This window comes from Acinonyx jubatus, chromosome B2 (genome assembly GCF_027475565.1).
Source record: "Acinonyx jubatus isolate Ajub_Pintada_27869175 chromosome B2, VMU_Ajub_asm_v1.0, whole genome shotgun sequence".
Lineage (NCBI taxonomy): Eukaryota > Metazoa > Chordata > Mammalia > Carnivora > Felidae > Acinonyx > Acinonyx jubatus.
The window spans coordinates 86,852,638-86,865,329 of record NC_069385.1 but is presented as its reverse complement, the minus strand read 5'-3'; the positions used below and the strand labels follow the sequence as shown (position 1 = coordinate 86,865,329).

At 37.1% G+C, this 12,692-nt stretch overlaps 1 protein-coding gene and 1 pseudogene across 2 annotated transcripts in view; one reads left to right on the top strand and one right to left on the bottom strand.

The window, feature by feature from the left end:
* SMAP1 (small ArfGAP 1) overlaps nucleotides 1-12,692 on the top strand; it is a 200,278-nt gene that overhangs the window by 19,135 nt on the left and 168,451 nt on the right. The window lies entirely within an intron of this gene.
* On the bottom strand, nucleotides 11,602-12,363 carry LOC128315604 (elongin-C-like; annotated as a pseudogene).

Here is a 12,692-nt window from a genome sequence, read left to right as displayed (position 1 = left end):
TTTAGGGCAGACCATGTCAGGCCTGAGAAGACAGGGAACTTCCCTGAAACAAAAGGAGTTTTGGTAGCTGCTTGGGAATATTCCTTAAAGTCCCTGTCCCAAGGTAGACTAACCACAGTTGGCTCCAATTTTAGCTATTAGCCTCAGAAATGAATGAGGGAGAAGCCCCCCATATACCGCTAATTTAATCTGGGTCTATTCGGTGGAGCAGTGAGAGATAGTGTCCCCTTCCTTAGGGATGGCCTGTGTTTCCTGCAGCAACCTGGGTTTTATTAGGAGGAGGCCTGTTTAGACAATTGTAATCCAGTATGTCAGGATGGAGTTTATCAGCTTGGTTCTGCAAGAGTTCCTTAGGTCTGGGCCCTGATTTAGAACCCTAAAGCCCTGGACCTAGGGTACCTCTGTCTATTTGCCCTGTTTCCTGCAGGAGAGATATAATTGATAGATCCTACTGAGGCCATGCAGTGTTACAGGAGATCAGTCCTTTCTTAAATTTTGCAATCTGAATTGTTTCCAGTGGGTTAAAAGGCATTCCAAGGGGGAGTCCTTAGGAACGGAAGCCTAGAGAAGGTCTGTTACCAAAAATCCCCACTGACTCCCTGGTGGTGTCCCATGCAGGATATGTCAGAGGTTTCCGGTGTCACGAGCCACCGGAGGTGTCCCTTGAATAACAAATCATTATTGGTCACTGTTCCACTGTAAAGGCCCTGTAGGTGGAATTACTGGTGTCCCTTCACTTCTCCATTGCATTGTAGGATACAAGTGGGTACTGGTGAATGGACCAAAATACCATGCTGTGCCCTACCATTCAGGCTGTGCCAGGAAGGCTGTGAAGAACCCATCGTTTTTAACCTATGGAAAACATTAGAAAAGTTTTACAAGGGGGAGTTACCTAATTTTATAATTTAAGTAGTTAGTAGGGGACATTCATGGAAAACAGTAAAGATAAGTAGTCTTTTACAGCCAACTTCTCTAGGAACTGGTGCCTGATTTGGCTTTAATTCAGTTGGGTACTGGTTTTGACCATTTTCAAGTGGAGGTCTTGCAGCCAGAAGTGGCTAGACCAGGGATGTGGAAGGGATCACATTAGACCAATGAGGATGTAACCTCACACGGGAGTCTGAAGATTGCCAGTTGTTCTGGTGACTTAGGTGGCTGTCCTGTTCTCAAGACAGGAATAAGGACAGGAATAAAGAGAGGACATCAATGTTCTGGGTCTTATTTCCATTCTGGCCAGGGTACTAACTTCCAGCCAAAAAACAGACTTCCTCGTCCCTGTATAGTAGCCGTGGGCTAAGAAGATTGCAGCCTGAATAATCGACATGAAATGTTCCAATAAGATGATACTCCTTGGCATGCCTGGATGGCTCAGTTGGTTAAGTGGCCGACTCTTGATTTTGGCTCAGCTCACGATCTCACAGGTCTTGATTTTGAACCCCACCCTGGGCTTTGCACTGACAGCACGGAGCCTGCTTGGGATTCTCTCTCTCTGCCCCTCCCCTGCTTGTGTTCTATCTTTCTGTCTGTCATAAATATATAAATAAATAAACAGTAAAAGGGAAAAAAAAAAAAAAAAAAAGGCCATACTCCTTGAAAAGCCCCTGAAATGAAAGTAAAGGGAGAGGAAAGGAAGTACTCACTAAGTTTGCACCGAGGCTCAGAGTCCAGATGAAAAGACTCAAAGCCTCACTTTGGGTGCCAAAATGATGTGGTTTGAAGTGTTGGGGTTTGGATCTAATGGTTAAGAAAGAAGTGAGATGTCTTTGGTGCAGAAAGGTGGTTTTATTAAACAATGGCAACAACACCATGAACAGAAAGAGCTGCACTGGGGTTGTGAGGAGTGACTGATTATATAAGAATCTATCCCGTGGAGGGGAGGGTGATGTTAGGGCTCCAGGAAATTGAGTCTGTAGGTTTCTGGAGATTGCTTTTTTCTTTTAAATCATTAAGACAGTTGTAAACTGATGGAGTCTCTGGCCTGCATGATCTTGATCACTATCAGTTAACCATTTGTTTTTCCCTTTCCTTTGTTCTTGGCCATCCAGGAGTGCCTGAGGAATATCATAGATACCCACCTTGGTGGGTAGTGGTTGTAAAGTGTTAGCTTGTGCTTTGCCCTCAGGTTGCCTTTTGCTCCCTCATCAGAGGCAGGAGAGCTGCAGGAACAGCAAGTAGGAGTTCCTTTTCCATGGCTAAGAGCAGACAAGTTCTCTAAGAAGGAAGAGTAGTTTATATAGTTAAAATATTTATGCACAATTTAGAGGAAATTTTGATTCAAAACACAGATGAAATGGTTAGTTTGGGACAGGAGAAAAAATCAGGAAAAATACAGATCAGTTTATGTGGAAGGAGAGTAAGAGGGATCTGGAATCTAAGGGACAGTTAGGTGGTGAAGTCATTTGCTGAGAATAAGGATAGTGGGACTTTGTAGGGGGATTTAAATCTGTTCTCTGCATAGAAAACTTGCTAATAGTATGAATTTTAAAATAATTTAAAAGTATTTTAAACTAATCTGTTCCCTTATTGATGGGCATTTGCTTTCTAACATGGTTATGAAGAGTCCTGTTGTCAAAACTTTGTGTACACAAAATTATTTCTTCACAATAAGATCTTCTGTGTAAAAAGTGTATGTTAGAGTATGCTGATTAAAGTGTGTTTGAGTTGTATTGCCAGGAATCTTGGGGCTAGTTTACCTTCCCACCAGTAGTGTACAAAGACTGGCTGACCCTGTGCACACAACCTGTCACTGGGTGTTCATGTTTTTGAAAAGTTTTCTTAACATGATTGGTGAAAATTTTATGACACTTTAATTTCTTAAAATTAATCATTTTAATGGGCTTATTGGTCATTTTTATTTTATGATTTGTCCCCTTCATTTTGGGAGCAGGGGTTGACTGCCTTTTCCAGATTTTTCTCTTGATCAGTCATTAGGCCACAACACAAAATTCGAGGCAACATTCATACCTGTGAGTATAGTGGTAGGCCACACCATTCACTCCTAGATTCTATAAGCAATGAATGAATCTTAAGATTCATTAAGTGATGGTGGAGTACTTTGGGAAGATTTTCAGGCCCGTATCTACGTTTTTTTCTTTTTTCTTTTTGGTAACCATAAAATTATAGACAGTTTAGAGATAGAAGAGACCTGTCATGTGCCTAGTCTGATCTCCTAGTAGAGCAATGAAACCTATCATGAGAGATTAGAGGACTTGCTCAAAACTTTGCAACAATGAGAGAACTTGGGAGTGAACCTGTTCCTGGGCTATTGCCTTCTGAATCCATAAATGAATGTGTTACTCTTCAGTTTTATAAAAGGTAACTCTCAGCTTTTTAATTTTTTCATTTTCTTTACATTCACAATCTATACAGTGAGAAGGGTTGGAAGTTATGCATTTTTATGCTTAACCAAACCCTATCTGTGTAATAATAGGATGTTAAGAAAAAAATTTGGACATCACAGAAACAGTTACATATTAATTATTTAGCCGGTTTTTTAAACAGTGATTTGGCAATAAATATAAACATATTTCAAAACTTAGAATGTTGGTTGGTGTCTGCAGTGTTATCTAAAAGCAAATACTATCTCGTGAGATAAATCTGTAAATAGTGCTGAGAATAAGCTTAAAAAAGAGGGATTTTTGTAAATATTGGATATCTTTGTGCTTGAGAGGGAAATTTTGCAAATACAAAGTACTAGAATATTTGTGAAAGAGCAAACAAAATAAAGGAAAGCTGTAATATGCTTGCTCAAACTTGAATTTTTAAGCTGGATTTTTTAATGATGCCATATCACCTGAATAAAGTAAGAAATAGGTTTGACAAGGCTTAAACTTTAGTAGGACAGTCAGGTGAAGCATGGATTGTTCTTAAAATTAAGCTTCATTTCATTTTTCCCTTTTATTTTATACCATCCTGATGACTAGTGAATCCTTAAATTATTACCACCATTTAATTTCTTTGCCACAGTAAATTAACATTTGAAAAATGGCAGGGGAATGCTTTTTTGTTTTTGTAGTTTTTGTGGATTTTAAAGTTTTCCAGTGTCCTTGTAATATTTTGAACTAATGTACATATTCTTTCTTCGAAAGTTTTAAGATAAAAACAGTTATATACTATATAATAACGTTTCCTCCACAGTATTCTTCCTCTAGTTGACTGTGGGTTGGCAGATTCCTTGCTCTGCTGTTATCCTTGGAAGGACATTACTTTGGTAGCTAAAAAGCATGGGCTTTGAAGGCTTAGTGTTTTGGGTTAAAATCTCAGCTCTCCCATTGCTGCCTCTGTGATTTCATTTTTTTCTTTATCTCCCTCCCTCTCCTCTCTTTCTCCCCTGTCTCCGTCGTTCCTTATAGTGGGAGTGTGGTATTTAAACTTTCTAAGCTTCAGTGTCATTATGTGTAAAATGGCCATACCTGTTGTCACAGGATTTTGAGAGTTAACTGAATTTATGAAGTAACGTCTGGCCAAAATAAGGGTTGATAAATGATAAGGGTGTGATAATTATGTCAGGTCTTGTTTTTTTAAAGCAGTTATAGTCATTTATTCATTTTATTACTTTGCAGGAAACATTTGTGAATTATATTTTGTTTGGTAAATAATGTAATTGAGCAGATTCTGAGCACAAGAGTACTTCATGGAAAGTTCAGGAAAAGAAGGTAGTTATCTTTATCTTTTTTAACCCTTTATGTGCTGGTCCACTAGAGTAGACATTAGAGGTATACAACAGAAGCCCAGCCCTGCCCTGCCATTTAGGAGTCTTTACTTTGAGGAGAAAGGCAGGCCATAAGCACAAATACTATAAATATAAATACATATGTAATGTGTATTTATACTATATATGTGTATATAGTCTGGATATCTGAGTGGAGGGGGTAGTGCAAACATTGAGTGTTATAGAGGTTCAGAGAAAGTAAAAATCACCAAGAGCAGGAATTGGGGAAGGCTTTTAACAAAAAAGGTAGTTCTTGAAAAGGATAAGCGTGGCTAAGTTATTCTAGGTAGGAAGAAGCTGGAAGCAGGCTTGTCCATATACTTACTTAGTGCACATGCTTTTTATGTTCCTAGAAGCAGGTATAGGTACCAGGCAGAAATGTAGGAGAGTGGATAGACAAGGGAGTGATTATTGTTTTGGGAGTCATTTGCCTGGAAATGTTTACCACAGCCATGAATGGATTAGACACAGATCAGAGGGTCAGTGACCAAGACATGGGGAGGCAGCAGTCAGAAGTGGAATCACTGAGGGAACTCAATAGTGGCCTGCAAGACTGCAAGGAAAACCAGAACAGAGAAGCTTCAGGACAAGGGGGCTTTCAGAAGTTGGTATGTAACAGGGAGAAAGGAAAAATTAATTGTAATAGGCATGTAAAGGGGCTAGAAAAGGTCTCTCTCTCTCTCTTTTTTGTTGTTTCTGGATATTTTCTTTGTTCTTAGAAAAGGGCATTTAATTTTGGTAGACATTAAAACTATTTCCGAAGCACTTTATGAAAGTGTGTGTTGTGAAACTCTTCAGAGCTTGTTTTCCACCCTTTGTACAGTAAGAGTCGAGAAAAGTGAATCTTCAGTATGTTGGCACTGTTTCTCAAGTTTTTCTCAGGAAACAGTTACCTTTTTTTTTTTTTAAACATTGATGAGGGAGCAAAAGGCAAGCTGATGGCAGAGCATAAGCTAACCTCCCACTCCCGCAGGTGGGGATATGTGTGACGTTCCTTAGGGACTCGTGGACGCCCAAGAACAAAGGAAAAGGAAAATCAAATGGTTAGAGATCACAATCATGCAGGACAGAGTCTCCATCAGTTTGCAACTGTCTTAATGATTTAAAAGAAAAAAGTAGTCTCCAGAAACCTAGACTCAATTTTCTGGAGCCCTAAAATCACCTTCCCTTCCATAGGATAGAAAATCTTACATAATCAGTCACTTTTCACAACCCCAGTGCAGCTCTTTCTGCCCACGGGTCCTGTTCCCATTGTTTAATAAAACTATCTTTTTGTCCCGAAGAAGTCTCAAGAATTCTTAGCTGGTGACTCTGAACCCCACTACTTAAAAATTACATCAGCACCGTTGCCACATTTCATTGTTTGTTTTGGTTTTGGCATTTAGTTTACTTTTGAAACAAATGCTTTGTTTTTTTCATGGAATTTTGATAACTTTTATATTCTATGAAGAAAATTCTTTAGAATTTATTTTGTGGCCTAAGGAATATTGTAGTATATATGTAAATGGCCTTGAAAATGATGCTTGACTGACATTTTGTCATGGTTATTTTGTTTTATTTGAAGGATTATAGTTAACTCTTGGATCAACTGATAAAATTGACAAAAACTTGTTTCTGGGGTGACCTCTCAGTTTCTTTTTGAAAAATATGTTTATTTTTAGCAGATTTTCTCCCTTACCTCCAAGAAGTACAATTCCTTTTGTGTAAGTTAATATACTAATGTCTTTTGATTCAGTGCTATTGGACTTTTGGAACATTTGAAATTGGTGTTGAGGTGTTTATTATGTATATCTGCCCTCTGCTGGTGAAAATGCATTATTGCTCTTAATAGCTTCAGTAATTTATTTGAATGAAGCAATACTCTATATCAACAGTGACCATAAAATTACATTTGGAAAAAAATACATTTATCATTTGAAAGGAATATTTTTTTTAGGATAGTCCTATGTAATGAATTATTCTGCCTAAAAGGCCAGTAATGTCGTGGGTGAGAAATGCATACCCACTACACTAATGATTATTTTTACATCGTTTGCGTTTGTATTCTTTTTTGAAATTTTTTGAAAGTTCTAGACCTATTCTGTCTAATGTGGTAGCCAATAGCCATATTTGGCTATTTAACTGAGGTTACATTTTCAGTTCCTTATTCCCACTAGCCACATTCAAGGCTTAATAGCCACCTGTGGCTAGTAGCTACCATGTTGGACAGTGCAGATTAAAGAATGTTTCCATATCACAGTTCAATCAACTGTGTATTCTAATGTTTTAAATTTAAATAACAAGGATTATTATTTTAATGAAGTAGTTCTTACAGTTGCAATGAATTTCTTTCTTTGCCATGTACCTTTGGATGTGTAATGATAGTGATACTGGTTTTGATTTGCATTTCCCTAATAGCCAATGCTTTCAAACATCTTCTCACATGCTTATTTTGCCATCTGTATGTTCTCTTCAGTGAAATAAATCTATGTTTTTTATTTCTAATAGAGTTTTTTTTTTACTGTTGAGTTTTTTTATACACTTAAGACTTTTTTTTTTTAATTTTTTTTTTTAACGTTTATTTATTTTTGAGACAGAGACAGAGCATGAACGGGGGAGGGTCAGAGAGAGGGAGACACAGAATCTGAAACAGGCTCCAGGCTGTCAGCACAGAGCCCGACACGGGGCTCAAACCCACAGACCGCGAAATCATGACCTGAGCCGAAGTTGGCCGCTTAACCGACTGAGCCACCCAGGCGCCCCAAGACTTTTTTTTTTAAGTTTATTTATTTTGAGAGAGATAGAGACAGCGCGAGTGGGGGAAGAGCAGAGAGGGAGGGAGAATCCCACACAGGCTTCAAGCTGGCAGCACAGAGCTGTACAGGGGGCTTGAACTGAGGAAACCCCAAAATGATGACTTGAGCTGAAACCCAAGAGTGGGATGCTTAACCTACTGAACCACCCACATGCCCTTCCCCCCCCATTGTCAAGATACTATTGAGTTTTGAAAGTTCTTTATATATTTTAGATACTAGTTTATTGTTAGATATGCATATATTTTCTCATATTCTGTAGCATGTGTTTACATCCTTTTCACATGGTCTGTTACAGTTTTGATAAGGTCCAGTTTATTAATTTTCCCTTTTATGGATTATGTTTTATGGCAAGTCTGAGTACTGTTAACCCAAATTCTGAAGCTTTCCTCCTATGCTCTTTCCTAAAAATTTTACGATTTTATATTTATGGCCATGATTCATTTTGAGTTGTTTTTGTATATGATTCAAGTTATGAATCAAAGTTAATTTTTTTGCATATGGGTTTTCAGCTGTTCCAGCACCATTTCTTGAAAAGATTATCTTTGAATCTCCTTTGCACCTTTCTCAAAAAACCGTATGTCTCTGGGAGTAATTCTGGATTTTGTTATGCTCCATTGATTTGTTTACTTTTATGCTAATATTACAATATCCATGTTACTGTAACTTTATAATAAGTCTTGAAGTCAGATAGTGTAAGTCTCTAACTTTGTTGTTCTTTTTCAAAGTTGTTGTTGCTATTCTAGGTTCCCTGAATTAACATATGAATTTTAAAATCAGTTTGTCAGTTTCTACAAAGTAATCATCTGGGCTTTTAATTGGAATTGCTTTGAATATGTAAATTCATTTGGGAGAAAATTGACATCTCTAACAGTATAGAGGCTTTCAGTCCATGAGCATATATATCTCTCCATTTATTTAGATTTTATTTCTTTCAGCAATATTTTGAAAATTTCAGGATACAGGTCTTTTCTCAGATTTATTTATTTTTAGAAATTAAAAATTTTTTACTGTTTATTTAGTGTTTAGACAAAGAGACAGAGTGCCAGTGGGGGAGGAGCAGAGAGAGACAGAGACACAGAATCTGAAGCTGTCCACACAGAACCCAACACAGGGCTCAAACTCACTAGCTGTGATATCATGACCTGAGCCGAAGTTGGACGCTTAACTAAGCCACCCAGGTGCCCCTTGTCAGATTTATGTTTAAGTAGCTTTTATTTTTAAATGTTATTGTAAATGGATTTTTTAACATTTCAATTTTTGATTATTGTTGGAATATAGAAATACAGTAGGTTTTTGCATTTTTATCTTGTATTCTGCAAACTTGCTAACCTCATGTATTTGTTTTAGTAACTTTTAAAAAAAAATAGATTCAGATCTCCTACCTAGCTGATTTGTTATCCTCAAATAAAGACAATTTTTACTTCCTCTCCAATTTGGATGCCTTTACTTTTCTTTTTCCTACCTTATTTCACTAGCTAGAATTTTTAGTAAAGTAGGAGTGGTGACAGTGGACTGACTTCCTTGTCTTGTTCATGATGTTAAAGGAGAAAGCATGCGCACTTTCGCCCTTAAATATGTGTTGACCAAAGGTTTTTCACAGATTTTCTTTTGTGGAATTGAGGAAGTTCCCCTCTATTTTTAGTTCTCAAGACTTTTGAATATCAGAAAGGGATGTTGAATATTATCAATACTTTATCTGCATATATTGAGATCATAGTTTTGTTGTGCTTTAGTATAGGGAATTACGTTTAATTTTGATTGAATGTTAAATTAACCTGCATTCCTGGGACAAACCACACTTGGTCATGATGTATTATCTTTTTCATATATTCCTGGATTTGGTTTGCTAAAACTTTATTAAGAATTTTTGCAAATATCTGTGAAGGGTATTGATCTTTAAGTTTCATTTCTTATGATGTCCTTGTCTGGTTTTGGTATCAGGGTTATATTGGCCTCATAGAATGGATTGGGAATTACCTCCTACCATTTTATCCCTCCGCCCCCCTCCACCCGCCCAGTTTCCTGAAGACTTGTGTAGAATTTGTATCATTCCTTAATTGTTTGGTAGATTTCCCTAGTGAAACCATCTGGGCCTAGAAGTTTTGCTGGAAGGTTTTTAACTATAGATTCAATTTCTTTAATAGATACTGGGTTATTCAGGTTTTTTCTTGTGGAAGGAGCTCATTTGTGTCTTTCAAAGAATTGGTGAATTTCTTAGCATAAAGTTGTTCATAATATTTACTTGTTATCGTTCTAGTATCTGTAGAATCTGTAGTGATGCCACTTCTCTTATTCCTGTTATTGGTCATTTGTGTTTTGTCTCTTTTTCCTAATCATTTGGGTTAAAAGATTTATCAATTTTAATAATATTCTCAAGGAATCAACTTGTATTTTCATTGACCTTGGTTTCCTTTTTTGTTTCATTGATTGCTGTTGTCTTTAAGTCACCTTTGCTTTTGAAAGGTATTTTAGCAGGTAAACAGTTCTCAGTGGACAATATTTTACTTTCAGTACTTTTAAGATATTGTTTCACTGTCTTCTAGCTAGCATTATTTCTGATGAGAAAATTGTCATCATTGTATTTGTTCCTTTGTACATTATGCATTTCTTTCCCCCAGTTGCTTTTAAGATGTTTCTATTCATGTGTAGTTTTAAGCATTTGTTTTAATGTACCTTGGGTGATTTTCATGTTTATTGTCTTTAGGTTTTTTTGAGGTTTATGGTTTTCAAATAATTTGGAAACATTTTTGCAACAAATTAAACGAAAATTAAAACATTTGATTATAATTTTTCATGCTATAAAATATTTCATGTTTCAAAGATAATCTAATTCTGTTTTCTCTTGTTGAACACATGTTAATTATAGCTTTCTATTCTCAAAGTGATAAAGAATTTGGCTTAATATTTGCATTTTTTCTTTATGCTAAACATGCAACCAAGAATAATATATACCACAGTGTTATTTGTTAAAAATCTTAATATATCAATGTTTTATTGTTTTATTACTGATATCAAAGATAATGGGATTCCTGGGTGGCTCAGTTGGTTAAGCATCTGACTCGATTTCAGCTCAGGTTGTGATCTCAGGATCATGAGTTCAAGCCCTGCATTGGGCTCTGTGCTGGGTGTGGAGCCTACTTAAAAAAAACCAAAGAAATAGGGCACCTGGGTGGCTCAGTCGGTTAAGCATCTGACTTTGGCTCAGATCATGATCTCACAGTTCGTGGGTTCAAGCCCCTTGTTGGGCTCTGTGCTGACATCTCAGAGCCTGGAGCCTGCTTCCGATTCTGTGTTTCCCACTTTCTCTGCCTGCCCCCCCCCCCCCCCCCCCGCTCTCACTCTGTCTTTCTCAAAAATAAATAACATTAAAAAATTAAAAAAAGACAAAAGAAACCAAACCACCTCCCCCCACAAAGATATTAAATGGGCTTATTTAGCCATCTTTATTATTTGTGAACTTGAAAGAAAGTAATTGAACTCTGTAGCTAATTCAGAATATCATTTTAGCCAATAGTTTCTGCCTTCACCATATCAAAGGCTTTTTAAAAGTAACAGTTCTGTATAGAGTCACTAGTTATTTAAATTATTTTTTCCACATTAAGCTGAAAATTGGTATTAATTGAGCCAGCATCTAAAGAAAGTGAAGAAGAAACAAGTTACTTTTCTTTTTTCTTCTTTCAAGTTTATTTATTTATTTTTGAGAGAAAGCACACATGCAGGGAAGGGACAGAGAGAGGGGGAGAGAGAGAATCCCAAACAGGCTCTGCACTATCAGTGTAGAACCCAAGGTGGGGCTCCAACTCACAAACTGTGAGATCATGACATGAGTGGAAACCAAGAGTCAGATGCTTACCTGACTGAGTCACCCAGATGCCCCACAAGTTACTTATTTTTTTAATTATTTATTTATTTTGAGAGGGAGAGAGAGAGTGTGCAAGGAGGTGAGAAACAGAGGAAGAGAGACACAATCCCAAACGGCCTCAGCACTGTCAGTGCAGAGCCTGACTCCTGGCTTGAACTCAGTATCCATGAGATCATGACCTGAGCTGAAATCGAGTAGGATGCTTAACTGACTGAGCCACATGGGTTCCCCCAAATAACTTTTTGTACAAAAAGTAGTTTTGTGTAGTCAGCAATAAGCACAAACTCTGAATAAGTTGAGTATTGATTATATGTTTTTTCTTAAGCTGTGATTTCATTCATTTCACTGGGCTGTTCAAAACTGTTTAGCGGCTCTTCTTGCTAATAGTATAAAATCAAATTTAGAAGTCAAGTCTCTCTGCAATGTCTTCAGGCTGTATTTTCACTTATGCTGTCCTCCCTTGTTTTCTGTTAGGTACTGTTGATCAAAGATACTGTGAGTTCCCACCTCTACATGTGTGCTTGGTTTTTGTTGTCAGGGCCTTTGCACTTACACAAAGAAAACTTTGCTGTTTTCTTTCTAACTGGCTCCTTGCTTTAGGAATTTATTTGTTATTTACTTATCTATCTATGTATGTGTTTGTTAATTAATTATAACTTATTTAGCAATTTGGGAGGTTCACAGCCATCAGCAGTTCCAGTAAAATTTCAGTTGGGAATTTTGGAATCTCCATGGAGTTGTCAGTGTAGTGAACCTTGTAGGTAAAATACATGCATACTTTTGATAGCGCATGTGAAAGAATCTGTCTAAATTGTCTTAATTACTTTTGTTCTCTGCAAACCGAGCTGGGTCACTCAACATGGCTTTACTGTTTCAGATGTTAGTGCATGCTCTCTTTTAACAATAAATTCATGACCACCTGAAGATACCAATTTGACACTCATGGCATCCGTCAGGCCTTCACAGCCACCATAGGTTTTCTCTTCTCCATCCATTATGTTCTTATGAAATTCTACTTTACTTCCACAGGAACCTGGTGAGGCGGGGATGCATAGTCTGTTGCCCGCTTTCGCCTATAGAAAGTGCCTAGGGCTCTGTTTAAATGCCACTTTATCAGTGTTGTCTTTCCTGACCACTGTACTTAAAATAGTATCCATTCTTTTTTTTAAGCACTTCTTATCCTCCTTACCCACTTAATTTTTTTCCTCCATAGACTCTATCTTAAAATCTGACATCTTATACATTTTATAACTTGTTTGTTTCTCTGTCTTGCTCCACTGGGATATATAGTTCTTGAAGGAAGAGACTAAATCTGCTTTAGTTC